Genomic DNA, 12,675 nt, shown 5'->3' on the forward strand with positions numbered 1-12,675 from the left:
ACAACTTTTTTCTCATGTTCACGCGCCCTCCCCCACGCACTCATTCATGTCACTACAAAGTGTCTAATTGGTACAGATGTGGTTTAGTTGAAGGGCCTGATAGGAACAACTCTATGTTTGTAAAAATATCACGGTATATCTAGTTTTCGAACCGGTCATTCAAAAATAGCAGCGTTTACCAAGTCAATGAAAAATAGCCACTATTTTGCTGCAACAGAGACCGGTCCAGCATAATATACTGGAGTTCGGTGCAACTGTGTATGAACTCTAGTATATTATGCTGGACCGGTATACTTGCTGGAACTCCAGTATATTATGCTGGAGCTCTAGTGTACTTATGCTAGAACTCCATCATATTATGCTGGAATTCCAGCATACTTATCCTGGAACTCCAGTATAATATGCTGGAGTTCAATTATACTTATGCTGAAGCTCCAGCATAATATACTGGCGTATTTTTCGGGTTTTGAATAATGTTTCCGCTCAGATTTATCTTTACATGAAAAGTGGCTAAATTTCGATTACTTTTGAAATTGGGCTATTTTTGAACGACCAGATGTAAATCTGGCTATTTTTAAATTTCTCCCCTATATTTAGGTGTCCAAGTGACAAAAAAGGCCAAGTTAAGGGTTTAGTTATGTATTCTGCCTTTAGGATTCTTCTTCCAAAATTTGCGCACCAATTAATGCTCTAGAACTAGGATTCTTTTTAAAATTTCTGTATAATATCACTTTATACAGAACATACAGAACATGTTGCTAGACGAGACTAACAACTTGTTTGGATGGTTGTTACCTATTGTATTGTATCGTACTGTTATTTTAAATACGATGTTTGTTTTAATTGTTACTTAAATTTTATAGTATCATATCGTTAAATCCGTCATTACGTAACGATGAAATATATAGTATAGTTATTATACTATAATATATTTGTAGGATGAAGCATGTATCGAAATAAACTAAAGTAAGAACCACTCTACCCGAATTCCTAAAAATGATTAATGTTTATCAGTTTTAGGAAGACATAATTTTTTAATAAGTTTTATTTCATAACGCAAACACATATTTTGGATATCATTCATATAATTCTAAAAAAATTATTATTATTGACACATAATACACGCGCAACGCGCGTACCCAAAGACTAGTACTATATTAAAAGCACGAAACTCCTTAGCAAAATGTTATTTTCCTTTATAAAATTTAAATACAAATAAAATTTGTTTTAAATTGCAACAAAAAAAAAAAAAGAAGAAGAAGAGAACAAGTGGGAAACTCCTTTTTCAGTTAATATATCCCTAACAAATATGATTCTCGTTGGTTTAAAAAGGAAAAAGAATCCCAAATTTAATATTTAATATCCCTATTAAAGTCAAGTCAAAATTATTGTTTAAAGAGAAAAAAGAAGAAGATAAAATAAGTAGGAAATTGTTAATATTTCATCAACCTAATTCATTTTTCGGTGAAGTTCTTAAATTAGAATTTTAAAATTAAATTATAAATCTTTTAAGGTTTATGTATGAATATTGAAATTGGGAAGGAAGAATGATAATTTTTGAAGACATTATAAAACTAAAATAAGTTTATAATTGAATATATTAACTGATGATTGAAAAATTTTATACGGTAATTTTTCTTTCATTGAATTAGCACACAAATCAACATTTTTTTTTAAAGACATATACTTTTATTTTATAAATTAAATATAATATTATATAATATTTTAATAATATATTTTTCATTAAGATAGTGTACATGCGCAACGCGCGTATCATAAGACTAGTATAATAAAAGATTTAGAGATAGGAATTTCTACCGCTCACATTATTATTGTATTAATTTTTCTGGTTAATTAAAGAAAATACTCCTATAGTATTAATCAATTTTAGATACATCCATTGTATTTTAAATTTAAACTGACATCCCTATATTATTGAAATTCTACACTTACACCCTCTATGAGGTATATCTGTAACAAATTTTCTAAAAATATAATGACTAATGATAATATTAAATTATAAATAGGTTTTAATTTACTTATTTATGATATTTTATGAAGCGAATAAATATTTTTCTTGAAAATCTTTATTTAACGACATTGATTAATACGGATAATAAATATTCTTTTATATGTATCTCTTGAAAGATATATATTTCAAAATATATTTATTTTATTCCTTAATCAAATGGGTTGATGTTATTCCTATTTTTCTAGAAATATTTAAACCCCTTATAAAATAAAAATATTACAAATGAAATTTCATCCGAGCAAGTAAATTTTTTTTAAAAAACTTTGAAGCAGATAAATATTAAACAAACTAAAATAAAAATGAGATATTCATATTATGAGTTTCGAAAGATATATATTTCAAAATATATTTATTTTATTCCTTAATCAAATGGGTCAACAAAAATTTTCAACAAAAATATTTATCTTCTTGTTAAATTTCATAAAAGTAAATACATAAAAGTTGTTATTTATAATTTTTTTAATAAGTATGTTTTATCTAATTACACTAAGAATTAAGAGTACGTTTAATATGGTTGAAATCTAAGTGATAAAAAAAACTAATATATTACCATTCTTATTAAACAAGTCTTACCTATAACTTTCAATTATAATTAAAAACTATGAAACTATATACCATTATTGTGTGCATGGCTAATAACATCGAAAGTAAACAAATATAATTTTATACCAATTAAATTGTACAACAAATTATTTATATTATACATCAAATCAAAAAATTAAGAATTTAATATAATTATACAAGATGGGGTTGTGTCTGTGTTATTCGATATTTTATAAACTTAAATAATTTCAATATTATTAGGTTTTATTTCAAAATACTGAGAATTTAATATGTATGATAAAGGAGTTTATAAAAAAATTAATTAGTATATCATAATTCATATTAAACAAAAGTATTACATGTGATTTTTTAATATAATTTAAAAAAATATTACTTTGTGCTTGTATCTAGTACATTGATCACTATTTGTATTCAATTTGAATAAGCATAATTAATGGTCTAATGGTGTTTTGATAACTTAATAATTATCATAAATCTAATTAAGAACCAAATTTTTTAAATATTGATATAATTGAAAAAGGAACATATAACAAACTGACAATATCATATAGTACAAAAGAAGCTTTTGAAAAAAGGTAATTTAGAATATCTTCATTTTATTTAAATAATTTATTGTTTCTATGTTAGTCATTATAAATTAAATATTTATAATATTTATTCTTTGTGTTTTCTGGCGTAATTTTGTTTTTTATTTGTTAGCACTTACAATTTTTTTGCATGTGTTACGTGTATTAATTACTAAGAAATAAATGAAAGCAAAAATCTATACTACTAGTATATAACAAGAAGTAAAGAAACGACAAAGGCCATTTAGCCCAAAGCAAAATCCCTAAAAACCTATACTATACTCTGACTTCCTCACTCCCGCCGCCGCCACCCCTTCCCCACTTTTCCATTCCGTTCTTTAATCACGGCTAACTAAGAAGATCGAGAACAACAAAAAATAACCCCATCGCTTCTCTATTCTTGGACAGAAGAGGTAAACTCATATTTTTATATTTTGGGGTTTGCAAATTTTTTTATACTACTTCACTTGGGTTTCTGGGTACAATTTTGCGGATTATTTCAGCAATTTAATAAATATTGTATCTTATTTTTTATAAGTAGTGATTGAGAATTTAAAGATTTTAAAGTTATAATGTTGGGAGGAGGCATAGTTCAACATTTTTACTAATCGAACTTACATCTTTGTGTTAATTTCAACTCAGTTGTGCCTGTTAAATTAAACATATATGATCAGTTATTTTTGTTTCGTGGTGTTAACATACTTTTATATTGACAGGTAGATTGGTGGAGTTAGAGCAGCAATGACAAGTTAACACCAAGATGGTGCAGTTGAAGACTCGATGACAGTGTCTCAAGCAAGATGGTGTTGTAGAAGAAATTATGTACTATGTAACTTGAAACCTATTGTGGAATGTAAATTCTTTTTATTCTTATCTACTTTATTAAAATCCTTATGTGTAAATTGGAATTTGTTTTGGAATCTAAAATATTTGGAATTTTAGCTATTATGAAAATTATTGTGACTAGTTATTCTTGTAGCAAATTCTTCAATTTGTGGCAATATATATATATCACGTAATATAGTTATACATTCTCACTTTTCGTAGCAAATGAAGAAATCTTTAGCTGTAATTTTATATATTTCATGGCAAGAAAATGGATTTTTAGCTACCTAAATATTTGTGGCAAATAATTTAATTCATAGCTATGAGTTTTTGAATTTGTAGCTGAAAAAACTACTATTGCCACGAAACTAAGGTATAGAAATAGCCACAAACTTTAAAAATTTTTTGGCAAACAAATTAAGTTTTTGCTACAGTAAACACTTTGTGGCTCAACGTAAAGATTGCTATATAGTTTATTTGCCGTGGCAAAAGACTAAGATTATTTGCTATGAGTATATATTTTGTGGCAAAAAAGTATTATCAATATAGCTACAACGCAGAAAATATTCGTAGCAATAAGTATAAGTCCTTAGCCACGGATCATATAAAGTGTATAGCTAACTTTTAGTTTCGCTACATTTTGTTACGGATGCTACGGAAAAAAATTTGTGGCTAAAGTATTTAGCTATGGAAATTTTTATATTTAGCTACAATGTATTTTGTAGCTACATATGTAAAATGTTGTAGTGGGTGCAACTCATGCTATTAATCATGTCAGTAAAATATGTCTAGTCAGTACACTTTGAGCTTATTTCAAGTGTTCAGTTGGAACAACGCCCATTTGAGGTGTCTTTGTGTATATTCAGCCAATTATTAAGTATGTATGTTAATCCATATTGTATGGTATCGAGTGTTGGTCGGTTAAGAACCTACACATTCAGAAGATGCAAGTAGCAGAGATGAGGATATTGAGGTAGATATGCGGGCATACAAGGATGGATAAGATTAGGAATGAAGATATTCGATAGAGGGTGGGCGTGGCCCCAATAGAGGACAAGATGCGGGAAGCATGACTCAGATGGTTCGAGCACATTCAGATGAGGAGCACTGATGCACCTGTGAGGAGGTGTGAGCGATTGGCGGTGGTGGGTACGAGGAGAGGTAGAGGGAGACCTAAGAAGTATTGGGGAGAGGTGATCAAGCATGACATGATGCGACTTAGGATTACTGAGGACATGACCCTAGACAGGGAATTGTGGAGGTCGAACATTAAGGTTGAAGGTTAGGGGAAGTTGTGAATATTTCTACAGCACACTAGAGTGAGACTAGCCCGTTAGGAGTTAGGCTTAGGATACTACTGGTTAGCTACTGATGCAGGGCTTTATACGCTGGATATTATCTTACCTTCCATATCTCTCGTATTTCTTATATTCTCTTATATGACTGTTATTTGCTATTTTAATTTCTTTTATGTATGTTATGTATTTTATATTATTATATTATGAGTCTATCAATAGTACTAATATATTGTCACTTGGTGCTTTCTTGAGCTGAGGGTCTCCTGGAAATAGCATATCTGCCCCTCGGGGTAGGAGTAAGGTCTGCGTACATACTACCCTTCCCGGACCTCACTTGTGAGATTATACTGGGATGTTGTTATTGTTGTTGTTGTTGTATGTTAATCCATATGTGATGTCTTTTTACCTTTAATTTCATGCTATGGTGAATTCGTACAACTGTTTAAGGCGTGCAAGATCATTGTACTAGTGAGTGACAATATATGTGCTACTGTACTTTGGATGTTGGTTCCTTTCTATTTTAATTTGTTTTTTTTTCCAGTAAATAATACTCCACATAGATGGAGTATGCGTAACTATTTAAAAAAGCTTGCAGTACCCGTACTGTCATTTGTACTGCAAGTATTATCTTTTTCCTTAATTAATAGTACTATTGATGAGTTCACACTTTGTTTCCGTACTATAATCAAGTATTGACGACTAAAAAAAATTTAAACATTAGATAATTCTTTTGCTGCTTATTTTTTTAACTTCTATGGTTGTCTATAATAATAATATTATACAATATAAAAGTACAACATAGTGCTGATAATTGAAGATGGAGATGCTTCTTTACTCGATTTAAGTGATAAATCGAGTATACTAATATTATTTCACGTTTTCTCGCACAACTAAAAAAATTAAAAGAAATTATTTCTACTAGAAATAACATGTTGCCAAGTCTTCACATTTTCTAAAAACAATAGTTACACATACAATAGTGCTTACAACTCCCACACTACAAGGGTTAATGAAAGAAAGTCAAAGATGCAAGGAATATTTCCTTAGAGTGTCGCTAAATTAGTGAATGATAAAACAGAAAATAGAGACGCTGGCAAGCTAATTATTTATGAACCCATTTGAGTTTTTCATTAATAATGCAAATAATAATGAGTTTGTATGTCACGACCCCAGTTCGCCTCCCGTGAATTTGTCATGACGACATCTAATTCCTACGACTAGGTAAGCCTAACAAACTGCGGAAAAAGAAGCAAAACTAGCCAAAGCTGCAGGAATAACAAAATGAAGCGTTTAAGATGCCGCTCGACATATACAATACAACTCTCAAACTGAAATTACATTTCCCAAAACCCGGAATCTCGTAAAATCACAAGCTATTGAATAACTACAAGTGTCTAACTCCAGAATGTCTAAACAAAAGTAAATACAGAAGGGCTGATGCTATAAGGGGGACGCGGCAGATATACCTCGAAGTCTCTGGAGAATCGCTTCGCCTCAAGGGTAGTAGGGCTGAGTCGAAGTACCTAGATCTGCACATAAAAAATATGCGCAGAAAGGGAATGAGTACACCACAGCGGTACTCAGTAAGTGCCAAGCCTAACCTCAGTCGCGTAGTGACGAGGAAAGTCAGGGCCCTACTGAGTTTATATGAAAAATAAGGTATAACAGTATAGAATAAGACATCATAATTAAGTACAACAGTACGAAATAACACAGGATAGTAAGAACACCAACAACTACAACAAAGACAAAATAATCACAGAAGGAATATAGCTCAACACAGAGGTAACAAGCGGGGATCTCCCAGGATACCATCCTATAGTTCCAAATATAAATATCCAGTGGATCTCTCGGGTGCCGTCCCGTAGTCCAATTCATATTGCGCGGGGGTCTCCCGGAATACCAATTCGTAGTCCCAATGTAAATACTCAATACTTGGGGAATCTACCGGGTGCATTCCCGTAGTTCTAATCTAAATGTGCAGGGGGATCTACCGGAATACCAATCTGTAGTCCCAAAGTAAACAAGCAGGGGATCTCCCAGGATACCGTCCTGTAGTCCCAAAGTAAACACACAACAACAACACGAAGAATATTCAATTCAATCTAAATTTCACACCAAGGTAAAAATAGGTATTTCTAACCTAGCATGTTGCACTGAATTCAAATAAAGCAGTTTGAGCAAGTAAAGCAATTAAGTCAATTAGGCATGCTTCCCTAAGCTAACAGTAGGCTAAAATCGAAAGTAGTATGAACAGGGAAAGAAAACAAAGTTATAATTACTTAGTGAAAACAAGATTTTCAACAATTAGCACAAATACGCACTCGTCACCTCACATACAAGGTATTTCATATATAAACAATACCAAAATCCTAAGGGGAGTTTCCCCCACGCAAGGTTAGGCAAGGCACTTACCTCGAACCCGCTCAATCAACTCAATACCACGTTCTTGCCACGAGTATCCGACTCCAAATGGCCCAAATCTATTCAAAATAATTGCATAATGTAAATATAACTTCAAGTAACTAATTCAACTAATTAATTCTAAGCTAATACGCGAAATTAGGAAAAATAACCAAAATGCCCCCCGGGCTCACGTCTCGGAATCGGGTAAAATTTATAAATTCGGAATCCTCACACTCTCACGAGTTTAGTTATACCAAAAGAACCAAAAATTGGACCTCAAATGGTCCCTCAAATCACTAATCAAAGCTCTCCAATTAACCAAGCCCTAACCCCCAATTTACCATTGATTTTCCTTCAAATTTCATACTTAAAATGATAAAAATCACCAGAATGACGAGTTTGGATTCCAAAATCTTACCTCCTCGAAGCTCCCTTGAATTCCCTCTCAAAAACCTCCCAAAAAGCTCTAATCCCGGTTGAAAATGGTGAAAGAATGGGCAAAAATTGCGACTGAAACCTTATATAGGTTCTGGCCCAGGGTTTCCGCACCTGCGAACATTTCCTCGCACTTGTGGACCCGCACCTGCGGTCCCAGGTGCACATTTACGAGACTTCATTAATTGCCTGGGCCGCACCTGCGCTTCCTCTACTGCACCTGCGGTGTCGCAGGTGCGCTCAAACTACCGCATCTGCGGAAACTGGCTTCCAAGCACATAGCAGCATCTGTGCCTCCTCAACCGCTTCTGCGATCACGCACCTGCAGTCCCCTAACCGCATGTGCGATTATGACAAAATTTCAGCAACCTTCAAATTCCTCCTAAGTCCAATTCAACTTCCGTTAAGCACCCGAAACTCACCCGAGGCCCCCGGGACCTCAACCAAATATACCAACCAATCCTAAAACATTATACGAACTTATTCCAACCCTAGAATCACATCAAGAAACGCTAAAACCACAAATCACTCTCCAATCCAAGCCTAAGAACTCTAAAACCTCCAAATTTCGCTTTCGATCAAAAAATCTATCAAACCTCGTCCGAATGACCTGAGATTTTGCACACACTCCACATTCAACACTACGGAGTTACTCCAACTCTCGGAATTCTATTTCAACCACTAGATAAAAATCTCACTATTGAACCGAAACTTCAAAAATTCAACTTTCGGCATTTCAAGCCTAAATAAGCTAAGGACCTCCAAAACACAATCCGGACACGCCCCTAAGCCCGAAATCACCCAAAGGAGAAAGGAAAGGTCTCTCCAATATGATAGGTACTTCATAATCCACCTCGCAGTCCAAGATCACAAAGTCAGCTGGCAAGATAAATTTGTCCACCCGGATAAGCACATCATCAATAATACCCAATGGTCTCTTCATCGTTCTATCTACCATTTGTAATCTCATGGAAGTCAGCCTAGGTTGACCAATACCCAAAGTTTTGAAAACCGAGTAGGGCATCAAATTAATACTAGCCCCCAAGTTACATAGAGCCTTGGCAAAATCCGCACTCCCAATGATGCAAGGAATGGTGAAAGCACCGGGATCTTCAAGCTTCGGGGGCCATTGAATTCACTATTGCACTAACTTGGTAAGTCATTTTTATAGTATCATAATCTATAGACCGCTTATTTGTCACCAAGTCCTTCATGAATTTAGCATAGCCCGACATTTGTTCAAGAGCCTCCACCAAAGGCACATTAATGGATAAGCTCTTCATCATGTCAGTGAAATTTTTAAAATGACTCTCATTTTTCTGCTTTGCGAGCCTTTGCGGATAAGGTGGAGGTGGCCTTGGCAAAGGAGCCTTGGCTTTAGGCACAACCGGCTCCGGCATGTCTATTATGTGTTTCCTAGACGGGTTCACATCATTCTGAGTTTCCACCTCGGTATCTTGAATATCAATCCTCACTTCTTCATTCACATTTTCATCAATCACATTTTCAACCACCAAAGGAACTTCATCTTCTTGCAACTCAACATCATCACTCAAAATTTGCTTTTGTTTGGAGGCATTCACATCACCGCCTCGTCCACTCCTTCTAGTTACCGCTATAATATGATTGTTCCCACCCTTCGGTTCACTGCCGTATCACTTGGTAGAGTACCCTTAGGGCGAGTGTTCAAGGACTGTGAGATTTGGCCCAACTGAACCTCCAAATTCCGAATCGAGGTATTATGGGAAGACAACTGAGCATCGGAATCCGCACTCTTTTTCATCATCTGTTCGAACATCATTTCAATTATTCCCATATCATTGCTAGAAGAACTGGGACCTTGAGATGGAAAAGGGTGGATTGTTCGATTGCTGGTATATTGGGGGCCTTTGAAAGCCTTGACCCCGATTTCCTTGGTTTTCATTATTCCATCCACTTTGATTGTTGTTGCCACCCCAATTGTTATTACCATTCTAATTTCCTTGATTGTTTTGATTGTTGTTCTGATTTCCCCAGTTAGAGTTTTGGTTGTTGTTCCCCCAATTACCATTGCCTTGTTGTTGTTGATTGCTCCAATTGCCTTGGGGTCTTCATTGTTGTTGGTTGGAAGAATTGCCCCTTTGGCCTTGATAATTATTCACGTATTGCACCTCTTCACTCTGTCCATCAAAACCATCATCTTGAAGTCCACCACAATCATTGTCAAATTGCTCCGAAATTCCTTGGTTATGTTGACCTCTTTGTCTTCTTTTGTTGACAAGCACGTTAACACCCTCCATGATATTCACTTGGCGAGGATTTTGAACTTGTTGCAACTGTGTCTTTGCTAGTTGGTTCATAGTAGTTGTCAACTCAGCTATAGCCTGCCCATGATCATGTAACTCCTTGTGCAAATGAGTGACCGTGGGATCACCCTGGGGCACGTTGGCTCTACTTTTTCACGCAGAAGAAGTGTCAGCCATCTCGTCACGAATGTCACAAGCTTCATCATAAGACAGCTTCATAAAGTTGCCCCCAACAAGTTGGTTCACTATGCATTGGTTTGTCGTGTTAATTCCCCGGTAAAAGGTTTGTTGGATCATCGCCTCGGTCATATCATTGTTTGGGCATTCCTTCACCATTGTTCTATAAAGCTCCCAAATCTCATACAAATGTTCTATGGGCTCTTGCTTGAAGGCCAATATCTCATCTCTCAATGCAGCCATATGCCCTGGTGAGAAATATTTTGCAATGAACTTGTCTGCCAACTCATCCCAAGTAGTGATGGAATGGTTGGGAAGTCGCTCGAGCCAATCCAATGTCTTCCCTCTAAGTGAGAATGGGAAGAGTCTCAATCGAAGAGCATCCTCTGACACATTAGTTTGCTTGCTCCCCCAACATGTGTCCACGAACCCCTTGAGATGTTTGTAAGCATTTTGATTTGCAGCGCCCGTGAAATACCCACATTGCGCCAGTAGTGTCAGCATCATATTGATTATTTAAAAATTGCCCGCCCGGATTCGGGCTGGGACAATAGCACTTGCATAGCCTTGGTTCGGAAGCACTCTAGGAGCCACTCTTGGAGGTGGCGGGGGAGGGTCTGGAATATTATTATTGGCCTGACGGCCTCTCCTTTGTCCGTGAGGCACAACAGGGACCTCATCTTCAACATTATCATCTACTTCCTCCCCCGGCAGAAGATCTCCAAGAGGTGCATTGTTTAAGTTTGCTGTCATTTTGTACCTGAAGTTATGACACAAACAAATTAGTAATATATAAGGAAAGAAGAACAATACACAAAACTATTCAGATAGATAGTCAAAACCGTTAGCTCCCCGGCAATGACACCAAAAAGTGATCGAGGCCAACCTAGCACTACTATTGAGTAGCGAGAGATGTCGAAGCAGCTTTTACCCGATTAAGATCGAGATCGATTTCTATAGGGAGCTAGAAATTGTAGTCGGATGTCTATCTAAAGTGGAGTTATGTATTTGCTCTTAATTGCACTTCTAAACATTTTGGGTTTTGATTTACTTCTAATTGTATAGAATTACAATGATCAATTAAACTAAAATAAGCTAAGATTAATCTATTGCGAGTTGTTCAAATGATTAAAAGGCACTAGGGTAGTGACTTTACCTAGGTGGCCAATTGACAGATACTTGAGTCTAAGGCATGATTGTTACATTTGGGGAGTATGATATAACCATTGCACAATTTTACTCACTCTACACCTCTCGGTAGTTCGAGTGATTTTGCCCGTTTTGACATTCTCAAGACCAATTGGGTATGCAAATTTACACAAGCAATCAAGGTTCAAGTAGGGTATTACTATCTCTAGGTTTAACCCTTTAATTGGGGATATCAATCTCTTGAGTACGCCCCAATTCCTTGTTGGACCAATTTCAGAAACTTGGCCTCTCTTTCTCAAGAAGAGCCAAAGTCAACTAAACACAAACTAGTGTTTGCAACCACTAATTCAGTAATTAAACATGAAATTAGTCCAAATATCAAACACCCATAATCAATCAAGCCCTAAAATACAAGACACATCAATTACCCACACTAGGGTTGAGCCACAACCCTAGCTTATGGGTCTAGCTACTCATAATTAGAGAAGAAAATATAGAAATAGATGAAGAAAAACTCATATTAACTAATTGCTAAATTAAACTTGAAGATCTAATATTGAAATAAAGCTAAAATTACTCAAAACAGCTAAAATATCGAAGTCACGAGCGCAACCTTCAGTACAAACTCTTTGATCTCTGGCCTCTGCAGACCGCACTAAATCGAGTGCGGCCGCTGTGACTCCAATGCGGACCGTAGAAAATCAAGTGCGGCTGCATTGCCCCTTTTTGCCTGAGTTGCATACTCTCTGAACTTTGCTTTTGCGGATCGCACAGAATGGTGTGCGGCCGCACTGGCCCTGTTTGACTGAGCTTTGCCTTGTTTTGGTACTTGTGCAAGTTTCACTCCTTTTTGAGCTGATTTTTGACATCTTATCACCTTGTTGATCAAACCCGCAATCAAGCACAATTTGTGAGCCTTTTGGGACTATTTTATACAC

The 12,675-nt window shown here is 35.4% G+C and overlaps 1 long non-coding RNA gene across 1 annotated transcript; it reads left to right on the forward strand.

Annotated features, from left to right (window-relative positions):
- Positions 1–3,408: 3,408 nt before the first annotated feature.
- LOC107780424 (uncharacterized) lies at positions 3,409–4,033 on the forward strand. The gene is made up of 2 exons (XR_001646817.2): positions 3,409–3,575; positions 3,879–4,033. It is a non-coding gene; the product is annotated as an uncharacterized LOC107780424 (long non-coding RNA).
- Positions 4,034–12,675: the final 8,642 nt, after the last annotated feature.

Source organism: Nicotiana tabacum, chromosome 7 (assembly GCF_000715075.1).
Source record: "Nicotiana tabacum cultivar K326 chromosome 7, ASM71507v2, whole genome shotgun sequence".
NCBI lineage: Eukaryota > Viridiplantae > Streptophyta > Magnoliopsida > Solanales > Solanaceae > Nicotiana > Nicotiana tabacum.